Source organism: Psittacula echo (assembly GCF_963264785.1).
Source record: "Psittacula echo genome assembly, chromosome: 2".
Lineage (NCBI taxonomy): Eukaryota > Metazoa > Chordata > Aves > Psittaciformes > Psittacidae > Psittacula > Psittacula echo.
In genome coordinates this window covers 6,622,250-6,633,696 of record NC_137737.1, presented here as the reverse complement: position 1 = coordinate 6,633,696, position 11,447 = coordinate 6,622,250, and positions in this window count along the sequence as shown.

Sequence of the window (11,447 nt, the reverse complement as noted above, 5' to 3'; positions counted from 1 at the left end):
TTGGGAGCACATGGTACAGTGATAAATAAGGGGGGCACGCACTTACTAGCAATGACAGAAGTTAACAGAATCATGGAATCCCAGACTGGTTTGGGTTGGAAAGGACCTTAAGATCATCCAGTTCCAACCCCCTGCCAGGGCCAGGGGCAAAAATGAAAGATGACTCCTCAGAGAGTTCTTTGAGTGCAATTTCCTGCTACTCAATGCAGCAAAAAATGTTTTCAGCATCAAGCTTCCAACACAGCCACAGTTTGCTACCAATTTATTACCTGCTGTTCTGTGTAAGGTTGCACAGTACATAGAGGAGTCACTGTCCCACCATGCCAGGCACCGGAGAGGTCCAAGTCATCTGGTTTTTGTTTATGTGCTGGTGATCCCCATGCTCATCCTTCTCACAAAGACAGAAGGAATATTTCTGCAGTGCAAAAGCAGACCAGTCACTCAAATGTCCACCTCTCCCCTAGTGCTAATAAACAATATAGATGTAGCAAATCAAAACTGTATGTGTAGGGGGTGGAGGAGGAGCGGGGACCAGTCATCTCCATGATCTCACCCACATAGCATCAAAGCAAAATGATAGCCACAGCACACACTGGCTGTGATGCAAGGCCAGGTCATACCAGGCACTGGTGGCCTTGCAGGAATGTCTCCTTAGACACAGCCACACTTTACTCTCTGCTCTACCTTGGTCTCAACTGGTGCTTTTGCATGGCTGAGCATCACTAGGTTGTATTGCACGGCTGAGCATCACTAGGTTGTATTGCACGGCTGAGCATCACTAGGTTGTATTGCACGGCTGAGCATCACTAGGTTGTATTGCACGGCTGAGCATCACTAGGTTGTATTGCACGGCTGAGCATCACTAGGTTATATTGCACGGCTGAGCATCACTAGGTTGTATTGCACGGCTGAGCATCACTAGGTTGTATTGCACGGCTGAGCATCACTAGGTTGTATTGCACGGCTGAGCATCACTAGGTTGTATTGCACGGCTGAGCATCACTAGGTTGTATTGCACGGCTGAGCATCACTAGGTTGTATTGCACGGCTGAGCATCACTAGGTTGTATTGCACGGCTGAGCATCACTAGGTTGTATTGCACGGCTGAGCATCACTAGGTTGTATTGCACGGCTGAGCATCACTAGGTTGTATTGCACGGCTGAGCATCACTAGGTTGTATTGCACGGCTGAGCATCACTAGGTTGTATTGCATGGCTGAGCATCACTAGGTTGTATTGCATGGCTGAGCATCATTAGGTTCTATTGCGTGCTTGAGGCTCAGGCTCCAGTCTACGTCTTACAGGACTAGGGAATTTCCTCGGTTTTGGCCACTCTTCCTTGATGCAAACACAACCACCAAGGCGAGTTGGGGTCACTGCCACCAGCAGGCAGACCTCCAGCCAAACAGGGCACAGAGATGCCCAGCACATGTGGGGGTCAGCAGCACAGAGACAGTGTTTCTTCCTTCCTAGAGCTACACCAGGTCTCTGCTGGCACCTTCACCAGGCAGCAGCACTTCACAATCCCTTGGAGCTTCCCTTATGCCCCACATACACATGGAGAGTGGTAACCCCCTTCAAAACCCTCCCTCTGGATTCGGCAGCAGTTTTCCTGCAGGACCTCATACCAAGCACTTTTCTCAGCAGGACCTAAATGTTGTTGCTATTTACAGAGCAATCAAACTGCAGAGGGTTCTTACAAGCGAGCACAAAAACACACCTACCCCAGAGCGTTCACAGCACCATATGGAAACAACGAGCTCTCTGCAGAAGGTCAGCCAAGATGTTCTGAAGAGAACCGGTGCTCTCCCCACCAGGACACCACATTTGGGTGTGCATCAGGGAGATGGGTGCACTGGGGCCCTCAACCTGCAGCACCCTCCAAGGCTGCCCAAAAGCAGGTCCCACACCCAGGTTGCTCCTTTGGGCTCTGCAGGCAACCCCACTGGGCAGGGTAGGCTTTTACAAAGACATTTAAAGTGGTTTTAGTAATAGCACCACAGCAACAAGTCAGACTTTTCTTCCTGCACCCCAAGGTTGTAAAGCCTCAATTGCATCTTGCTCCCCTCTTCTCCTCTAAGAAAGCCAGCCATCACCAGCACAATGGTGCCTGCTGTTGTTGGTGAGCCTGTGGAGAAAGCTGAACTGCAGAACTAAGGGAAACTGCACCCAGGCAGAAGAGTTTTGCTGCTTTTAAACCATTAACTGTATTGTGATTAATGCAAGTCAACGCATCCCCCAATAGACAGGGGGCTGCTGAGTGCACCGATGGAGCCAACATGCAGCAGCTGCCTTCCTGTTATTCTCATCTCTTTAAAGCCTCCCACCTCCTCTCTCACAGACATTCATTTGAACTCTGCTTAATTCACAAGTATAAAAGGGGTGGAAAAAATGGACTTAGATTGATGCTATAAATAATTCACAGCCAGTTTTATCCAACAGGGGTGAAAATCAGACAGAACAGATCTCCAGCCTCAGTGTGTCAGCCTGAAGTCATCAGGCAGGGAAGGAGAAAAAATACTGTCCAAAGAAGTGGTGAATGCTCCATTCCTGGCAGTGTTCAAGGCCAGGTTGGACAGAGCCTTGGGTGCCATGGTTTAGTGTGAGGTGTCCCTGCCCATGGCAGGGGGTTGGAACTGGGTGATCTTGAGGTCCTTTCCAACCCAAATCATTCTGTGATTCTATGATATTGGGGGGGAAGCAGTAGGAGACGTATCAGTGCGAAACAAACAGTTCACCCTTCACTGCAGAGGCAGATGCAGATGCCTGGGGCTGGAAGCCTTGTCAAGGGATCTTCTCACCTGGAGGCATTACCAGACCTAGGACAATATTGGTCAGATAAGGCTGTATCCCAAACAATTTGCAGTGGCCTTTGTCATCCAGTCCCATGCTGTGCAGTGCAACAGGAGTTTGTGAGGGGTGTCAGGCTCTGCCCCCAGGGGGAAAAACCAGCTGCTCCCCAGGGGGTAGGAAGCTGCTGCAGCTTCTTAGAACAGAGAGTTGTGAGTCCGAACACAGCTCGGGATTTGGCAGCTCAGAGGTGATGGCTTACCTAGGGACCGTCATAGGAAATCATAGAAACACCACCCTCACAGGGAAGAACTTCTTCCTTATATCCAACCTGAACTTCCCCTGTTTCAGTTTGAACCCATCACCCCTTATCCTATCACTGATGAAGAGTCCCTCTCCAGCATCCTTGTAGCCCCCTTCAGACACTGGAAGCTGCTCTGAGGTCTCCACGCAGCTTCTCTTCTTCAGGCTGAACAGCCCCAATGTTCTCAGCCTGTCTTCGTATGGGAGGTGCTCAAGCACAATTTACCAGGTCCATTTGTTCAATGGACCTGGTAAATAAGATGGTGCCTGACACATACAATGTGATAGCAAATCCTGACACAAACTCTGGTGCAGTGGGAGTCACCTGTGGGCTGTGAGGAATGCAAAGCAGCTCTGAGCTCAGGACAGGGCTGCCAGTGCTCTCCATAAAGCCGGTAACCAGCAACAGGATCACTGCAGGGGCAGGGTAGCTAATACCAGGTCCTGTGTGTCCCACCTGAATCATGCCAGGCTGAAACACAACTCACCTTGAAGGGTAGAATGGAGGCAAGGAAAACGTTCCAGTGAGCATTTGGGTTCCTATTGCGTCTGCTGGTGGTGCACACCCTGGAATTAGGTGACCTGAAACGCTTCCACATTGAAGAACAGCTTGCTCGGACTTTATGAACAGCAAATGGTAAGTCCCTTAAGGACTCACTTTGGCTTTGTTGGTTTTGCAGTCTGTGCCACTGCAGCCCGTTTGAAAACTATGCTAGGAGAGCTGAGGTGCATCTGTCCAGGCTAAGTACCTACAGAAGGTCTCCTGCTCTTGTCATATTAGCAGCTAGAGAAATTCTTCCTTTCTCATGAAGGTCTGGCTGGTTTATAAATGGATGAACCTACTGCAAACCCAAGCAACTGAGTTCAAATTAATAGTGTAGCCTACAGTGGTTTGCAGCTCCTTTTGAAACTTAATGACAGGAATCACTGGAGGAAGGCAGAAATGGGAGGAATTATTTAACATAGGACTTAGGCAATTTCCCTGAATACAAACAAAACCTTTTCAGGCTCAATGGGTTTTTTTCCAGCCTTGATTTTCCCCCCCAGCCTGAATTTAACTCAAATCATTGCACACATGCTTTTGTGTTCATAATTCATGTTATTTAGGGCAAACACTTCTCCAAGGCACTCAGCATCGGCTTACCTGTGTTCCCATGGGAAACCACGAACATGCCACTGACCAAATGGAAACAAAACGATGCTGCAAACCAGATACCCATCTCTCACTGCATTTCTAAAATGACTCCTACAAGTAAACCTGTACAATAACATACAGAAGGAGACAGCAGCCTTCATCAGTCACTGGGAGCGAGACCAAGCAGACATTAACCTTAGCACCCTGAGTTACTAAGGTAAGCGAAGGGGAAAGAAATGCACATGTCTATAACTTGGTATGGTGCTCATCACATCAGCAGAGCCCTCAGACCAGAGCTACATTTAGGTCCAAAGGCTTCCCTGGGCTACAGCAGGGAGGTACTCCCAGGATGTGACAAGGGTTGGGATATGCTATTTGGCTCTGCAGGTCTCACTGGAGGTTGGAGCCCAGGGATTGGTTTTGGGGTTGGAAGCATAACCCTACCGTCTCCCCCCCAGAGCTGGACCCGTATGTGGTGCTGCAGCTCTCCAGTACAAGCCATGGCTTACAGTCACTGCTTCCCCAGCCACCCCTGCTGATCCCAGGCCTTCAGATGAAGAGCTGCCTGGAGCTAGATTTTATGGGATCCAGCCTCTAGTCTATACACTGATCAACCCTGGAGGATTTGAAGTTTTGCTTCTGAATACCCAAACCCACAAAGTACAAAACTGGTCAGATCCTGCCCTGCTGGTCCCTGTTTTAAATACAAAGGAAAGGTGAACAAAGTAGAGAGGCAGCTGAGGAAAAGCAGGTTGAAGTCAAGTGAAATCAAGTCTCTCCTCCAGCTCACTGCAATGGAGGAGCCAAGCACCCTCCGCTTCTCCCAGGAGAAAGGAACCACTGGCATTCCATGTGCAGAACCCAAGCACCACTGCTGTCACACCAAACCTGCTGTGCCTGACAGCAGATGATCACGGGTTACAGGCCTGGCTGGGGGTACTGAAGGGAAAAAAAAGAAAGGAGGGGAAAAAAAAGGATTAAAAAAGAGAGAATAAAAGAAAAAGAAGGAGAAAAGAAGAAAAAAAAGGAGGAAAAATAAAGGAGAAAATGGAGAAAAGAAGAAAAACAAGGAAACAAAAAAAATTTAAAAAAACTAAAATAAGAGAGCAGAAAGCTCAGCTGCTATTAAGATATCATCACCTTTCAGGACTTTGTCAACAGCTTTCTGGAGCTGTTACCTTAACGGGTGCTGGAAGGCACAGATGTGATCAGTCACAGAGCCTGTCAGACACACGTTCAGATCCAAGTGAACCTGTCGGAGTATCAGGAGTGGGACTGCAAAACCTGACACCCATAGACATCAAGCACCAGGGGTATAATTACATCTACGCCTGATCGTGCATTTCCTTCCTATTCAGATCTTTCACTGTCACTAACTCTGGCTATGTACAAGATGCAGAATGAAGTCTTTATTCAACTCCTTCCACATAACTTTTTCCACCTACCTAATGTATTGCACCTTCTGTATTTCCTCTTGTCTGTTGGATATGTTTGCTGGCCATAACACACCCAACAAGTCACCAGCAGTAATGAAGTCTGTCATTAAGTGACTGACAGCCACTGCCACAGGGAGGCAAATGGAGACAAACGGGAGGAGAACAGAGGGGCAGAGGCTGAGGGACACCTCGGCACACATCCTCCTTGCACTACATCCTACTGGCTCTGTACTCGGTACCAAGAGTGCACAGCAGCCCGCACAGCACGCAGGGGACTGCTTCAAACAGCTAATGGGAATCACTGAGGATGGGGCTTCAATTTAAAGCCTGCCTTTAATCAGGGAAGGAAAGCCTGGCTGCAGGCACTTGCCTCTGACAATAATTCAGTCCCTGCATTCCTCTTCTGAAGATTATGTGCCTGAATTTCTCCTTTCAAGAGGGTTGCTTATCTTTTCAGCTGGGTTAAAGCAGGCCCACCAAGCGTGCAGGGCATCTTTTTCCCTCATCTTCCTCCAACCTCACCCTTCTGAGAGTGTATCTATCTGATTCTGCAGGGTCGTTCTCTCAGAGGATGCTCAGCCAGATCCTTTCAACACAGTCCTTAGCTACAAATATTCCCTACATTTACTACCCATGTCCAACCTGGCGTTACAATCTCTTCCATTGCTCCTTCCTCACCTGTCAGCTGAACTGCTCCTCTGCAGATTCCTCCACTGCTGTCTCCTTCCTTGGTTGCTCATCTCCGCACCACTTCCCTGGTGCCGCAGTGCTGGGCTTCCCGTGCTCCTTAAGCGCCTCCCTCATTGCTCCTCTCTCCATCAGCTTTCAGGTGCAGCACGGCTTTAACAACGTGCCCAGCCCTCAGCTGCCAGGTCTTTGCTCTCTTCTCCTTCAACCCCTTTCTGCACAGTCCCTGTTTCTCCAGGACATCACAAACCACTTACCCGGTGTCCTGTTTCGTGTAAGTCCCACAGCCTATGGGATGGAGGATAAATCTTGCCATTTACTGACATCTCCCAGACTTGCGCTCTCTTGAAGCTGCTCCTTACTAGCATAAACTGAAACACACATGGGAAGATAAGAGTCTGTGCTTGCCAAAATACTTTATAAATGAAGAACTGGCCAGTAATAACTCATTAGGTTTCCTAAATGTGCATTAACCGCTGGGTTACTTCTACGTTTATAAATCGGCAACTCTTTTAACTTGAGCTTTATTAACTATGAAAACGTTTGGTCAAAAATCTCTCTGTGCCTGCAAATAAGCAATTACTTTTAATCCTCCACAATAAAGCTCAGTGAGGGATTAAGAGGAGATGACCAATTCAAACACCAGCTTCTGTGAGAACAGATGACACCACCTGATGACATTTCTGATACCGGCTGCTTTTCAGACAAGAGCAAGTTTTGTGTTCCCATTAAAGCCCACTATTTGGGACATCAGTAAACATGATAGATCTGACTGCAGGGGATGCGCAATGGGGAAGGCCAACGCTTTCACTTGTAGTCTACACTGGAGTTTCAGGCCTCCATCTGATCTTTTTCCTCCCTTCAAAGAGTGCAGCGAACAGCCTGCTCTGCCAACTGGAGCAACTGAGCTGTAAACAGGCTATGCCTGAAAGCCTGTCACTGAGGCTGCCGCTCAGAAATGAACAAACAGCAAGCACCAGAGGACAGGCACATGCACACACACACACACTGTATATACACCGTGTTTGAATTATCCAGCTACTAACTCAAGAGCTGGCAGAAGTTCACAGCTATGAGAGGAGCTACTGTGCAGGGAATTTAGCAAACAGTGCTTCCAAAAGCACTTCTTAGCTTTTCAATAGCATGAGAAGACAAAGACTCCCTGAAACTCCTTCCATGCCACTGTACAACGTGCCCTCAGTGCAGCCTGTAACAGGTAAGCTTCAGTGGCTGCACCATTAAATTGTGCAATGGCTTCCTATAACACAGCTTGAAACATTTTGTCTCTGCCACAGGCTATGCCTGCAGGCTGAGAGCCTTTGGGCTCAGAGCTGTGGCCTTATGGATCCATGATAGGATGACAAAGGGCTGAGGGACGTTTCACAGCATCTTCTCTGCGGGGTGAAACAGCAGTTTAGAAATCAACTGGCAATTTCACAGAAAACAATCGATTTTCTCTTGAAGTGGCATATGGGGAAAGCAGCTCTCTGCTGACCTGCGATCAAGAGAAACAGAAGATGAAGGTAGAGAAATAGAACCTGTGTCTTTTCTATCAGGCTATTTCTCCATAGGCAGCTTTAAACTTTCAGGCAAAATAAAGGAAGATTTCAGGCTCACCTAAGGCAGAACATGGAAGCTCCTGAGGAAAATCTCCCTTAGGAAACATGCGGTGCAATCTGAGAACAAACCAGCAGACAAAAATGCCTTTCTTGCTAACCGCAGAGGAATGAACCCTGGCTTTGCACTATCTGCACCATGTGGTAAATAACCCACTACCAAAGTCTTCCATGTATATTTTGTGTGGATGCACATTAAACAAAAGCGAGGAACCAAAACTGCAATTTGTGCTGCAAGCTCCTTGCTACGTGGAGCAACACCACATTCCAGGCAGGATCTGGCAAGAACCTATGGAACCTCACTTTCAGAGGCCACATGCAGAAAGGCCTCTGCTTCAGCAATGCTGATCTTTCCTCTTGATCTCCTAGAAATAAAACAAAGCAACTTTCACGAAATGACTACCTTGCCTATGGAAGATGCATCACGCTGCTTTTCAATAGAGCAGCAGCTTGCAAAGGGACCCTCTTCATGGTTAATGAGTGCCTGAAATAAAATAATCCACATTTTGTAAGGTTTTCTACTACTTAGAAAGGAAATGAGGAAGGAGATGAAAACAGACGGGTGAAACCTTGACTGAGCTGACGGTGCCACCCAGAGAAATGCGAACCAAATCATATAGAACAATTTGAATGATGTGAAAATGCTTTGAGACAGTTTTTGGTAACAAGCTCCCCTTGCAATCCCACCCCTCCCAATCCCCAAAAGCTGGGAGTTTGACTTCAATATGTACAGTTTATGCCCGAAGATTTTACGCACCAGAAGTCAAGACAGAGCAGCGCACACCGGAGTGCAGAAGGCTCCATCTCCAATATACACTCATTAGATTACAGCAAATAATTCAAGCAATTTTCTGCCTTTGCACTGCAAACTGCACTTTCCTTCTCAGCTGATTGCCTCTTCTGGGTTCTGTTCTAGGGCTCAAAGTTACTGCCATGAAAGTGAGTATTAATTTAACCCCCAAGTCAAATGATTCACAAGCAGTGATTTTCAGTTCATCATGGGCAGAAGGTAGACACTCCCATTCCACAAATCACCAGTTACTCAGATCAGAAAGCAAGAACATACCTCCAGTCTTTAGTATTGAAACAGAAATGAGTCTATGGCATAGCAACCATACACACAGGTGGGAACCCATACAATATCCTACTGGAATGAGGGAAGAGGGACAAACACAGAGCTAGGATGTTGTTAGTCCTTACATTATCACAGACATTGATGCTGCTGGAAATCTTTATTGTGATGCTCTCTCCAGTGACACACTCACATGCACACACCTCTGTAAAATGAAGGGACAGATACAAGGAAGAGTGCACTGACAGAATAATGGGGACTGAACCAGTGCCATAGTCCTTCCCAGTCCGTATCACACATCTATCTGGGTACTTTGTGAAGCAGGTCCTTAGGCTGCATTAATCTGGAGTCAGTCCTAAAGTACCCCTTTTACTACCTGATTCCACACCTTGCTGCAACACAGGCCCCAGAACAATTCCCAGTTTTCTATGCTTTACTGCCACACTTCAAACACAGCAGAGCTGCGGCAGTTGAAATCAGTTCTCCTTCTGGTGTGATAATGTTAAGGCTACATGAACTCACTTCAATTCCTCTACCAGAAACTGCATGCTTTCTCCAAAACCAGCATATACCCACAACCAAGATCAGTATTTCTGCATGCTTTTAAGTGCCATCAAGCATGTTATAGAAATAAATCATACTATGCTATGTTACACATTGAGGTGTGTAACAGCACAAGGCAATTTGCTGCAGGTGAGAGATGCTCATTGACTGCAATTCGTAAGCAGTATATGTGCACCGAAGGGCATAGGAGCTAATTATTAGAAGACATGATGTACAAGTGGTGCTTATACTCATAAAAAACCAAGGCACTCCCACATGGTGGGAATGACATAAATCAGGAGAATGATCCATGCCAAGTGATAGTTACAGACACAGCACTCATAAAATCAATGAGCCCCACCACTGTGCTAACACTGTGGTTGTTAGGACAGGAAACAGCCCTCTATTAGCCAGACTTTATGAAGCACCCTGAGACTGAGCCAGCAAGAGCAACAACCTCAGCATCACATGCAAGCCCCATATGTCAGAGCTCACTGATGACCGGCACAGCTGGTTACACAGGTCAGTTATAACACAGCTGGTTACACTGGTCAGCTGTAACACAGCTGCTATTACACAGGTCAGCTGTAACACAGCTGGTTACACGGGTCAGCTGTAACACAGCTGGTTACACGGGTCAGCCTCCCTCACACCTCACCTGGTGACCAGTTTTCTTTCAGTCCTCCAGCACTTTCAGAACTCAGCCTGGAAACAGTCATCTGAGGAAAAGCTCAGGCTGTACCAGGCTCCAGAAGCCAAATGGAGCATGAAGATAAAATTCTACATATAAGCTCCTGTCATCTCTTCAGTTTACAATAATAATCGTGGAATGCTAACAGACACATTCTCCACATGAAGTGAAAATAGCGAAGGAAAATGTTTATCAGTCTCACATAATGACAGAGGAATGGTATTTACAACTATAGATTCCAGAGAAATAAGCTATCCTTGTTTATCATCAATGACTGCAATTATGTTGTCAAGTGATAGATGAGTGTTTTGATTTTCTCTTCTTGCTTTTTTTTTACCTTTTTACTTACATTGTAAACTTGCCACTGTTTATTCATCTACTATTACAGGGCCACTGAGAGGGGTTATTAATGGAGAGTATTTAGTTTTCAAAGCAGTCATGCCATGAAGGCGTGTAAACAGATAAAGCTTAACCGTATGTCCTCCTGCAAAGCAGCATGTCGGTAACGTTAAACACACTCCACTAGCCCAAATAACAGAACAGCCTAAGTAGGGGGTAACATGCTCAGTGCCTTGCCCACAAACGCCTGCAGAAAACAGACTAAATATAAAGGAACTTCTTGGTATCCAGCATTCAGATGCACTCATTTGTGTTAATTCAACTGAATCCAGTAAAGAGGATACCATACAATGCAGACATTCACCAGTTCACATATCCATACCACAGTTTCTAATGAGCTCTCCCAGTCTACCACAAGCCAACTGCTATACACAGGTTTTTTAAGATGGCATATGGTTTCTTCAAACTGCTACAAACCAAATGAGAACACCTTGAGTGCCTGAGGGACACCAAGGAAATCACCTTTTAAACTGGATAGTATTAGTAAGGTCTTTAGAAATGTGATGTCTTGTGATGAAGCTGCAAAGACAAGCAGACAGCTCTGCCACAGTATTAACTTTTGCATTGCAAATTCCTGAACCACTGCAAGTGTTAAGCGTGTGCTCAGATGCCACTGACAGGTATGCAGCTACTTGCTTCTGTACATGAGAGGATTTACAGCATTCAAAAGGTCACACTCATAAATAGTAAATCACATAAGATGAAAAACAAAAGGAGTGTATTGATTCCAGCTATTATTTTTTTCCCATTCTTCTCCTCAACCCATGGGGCAGGG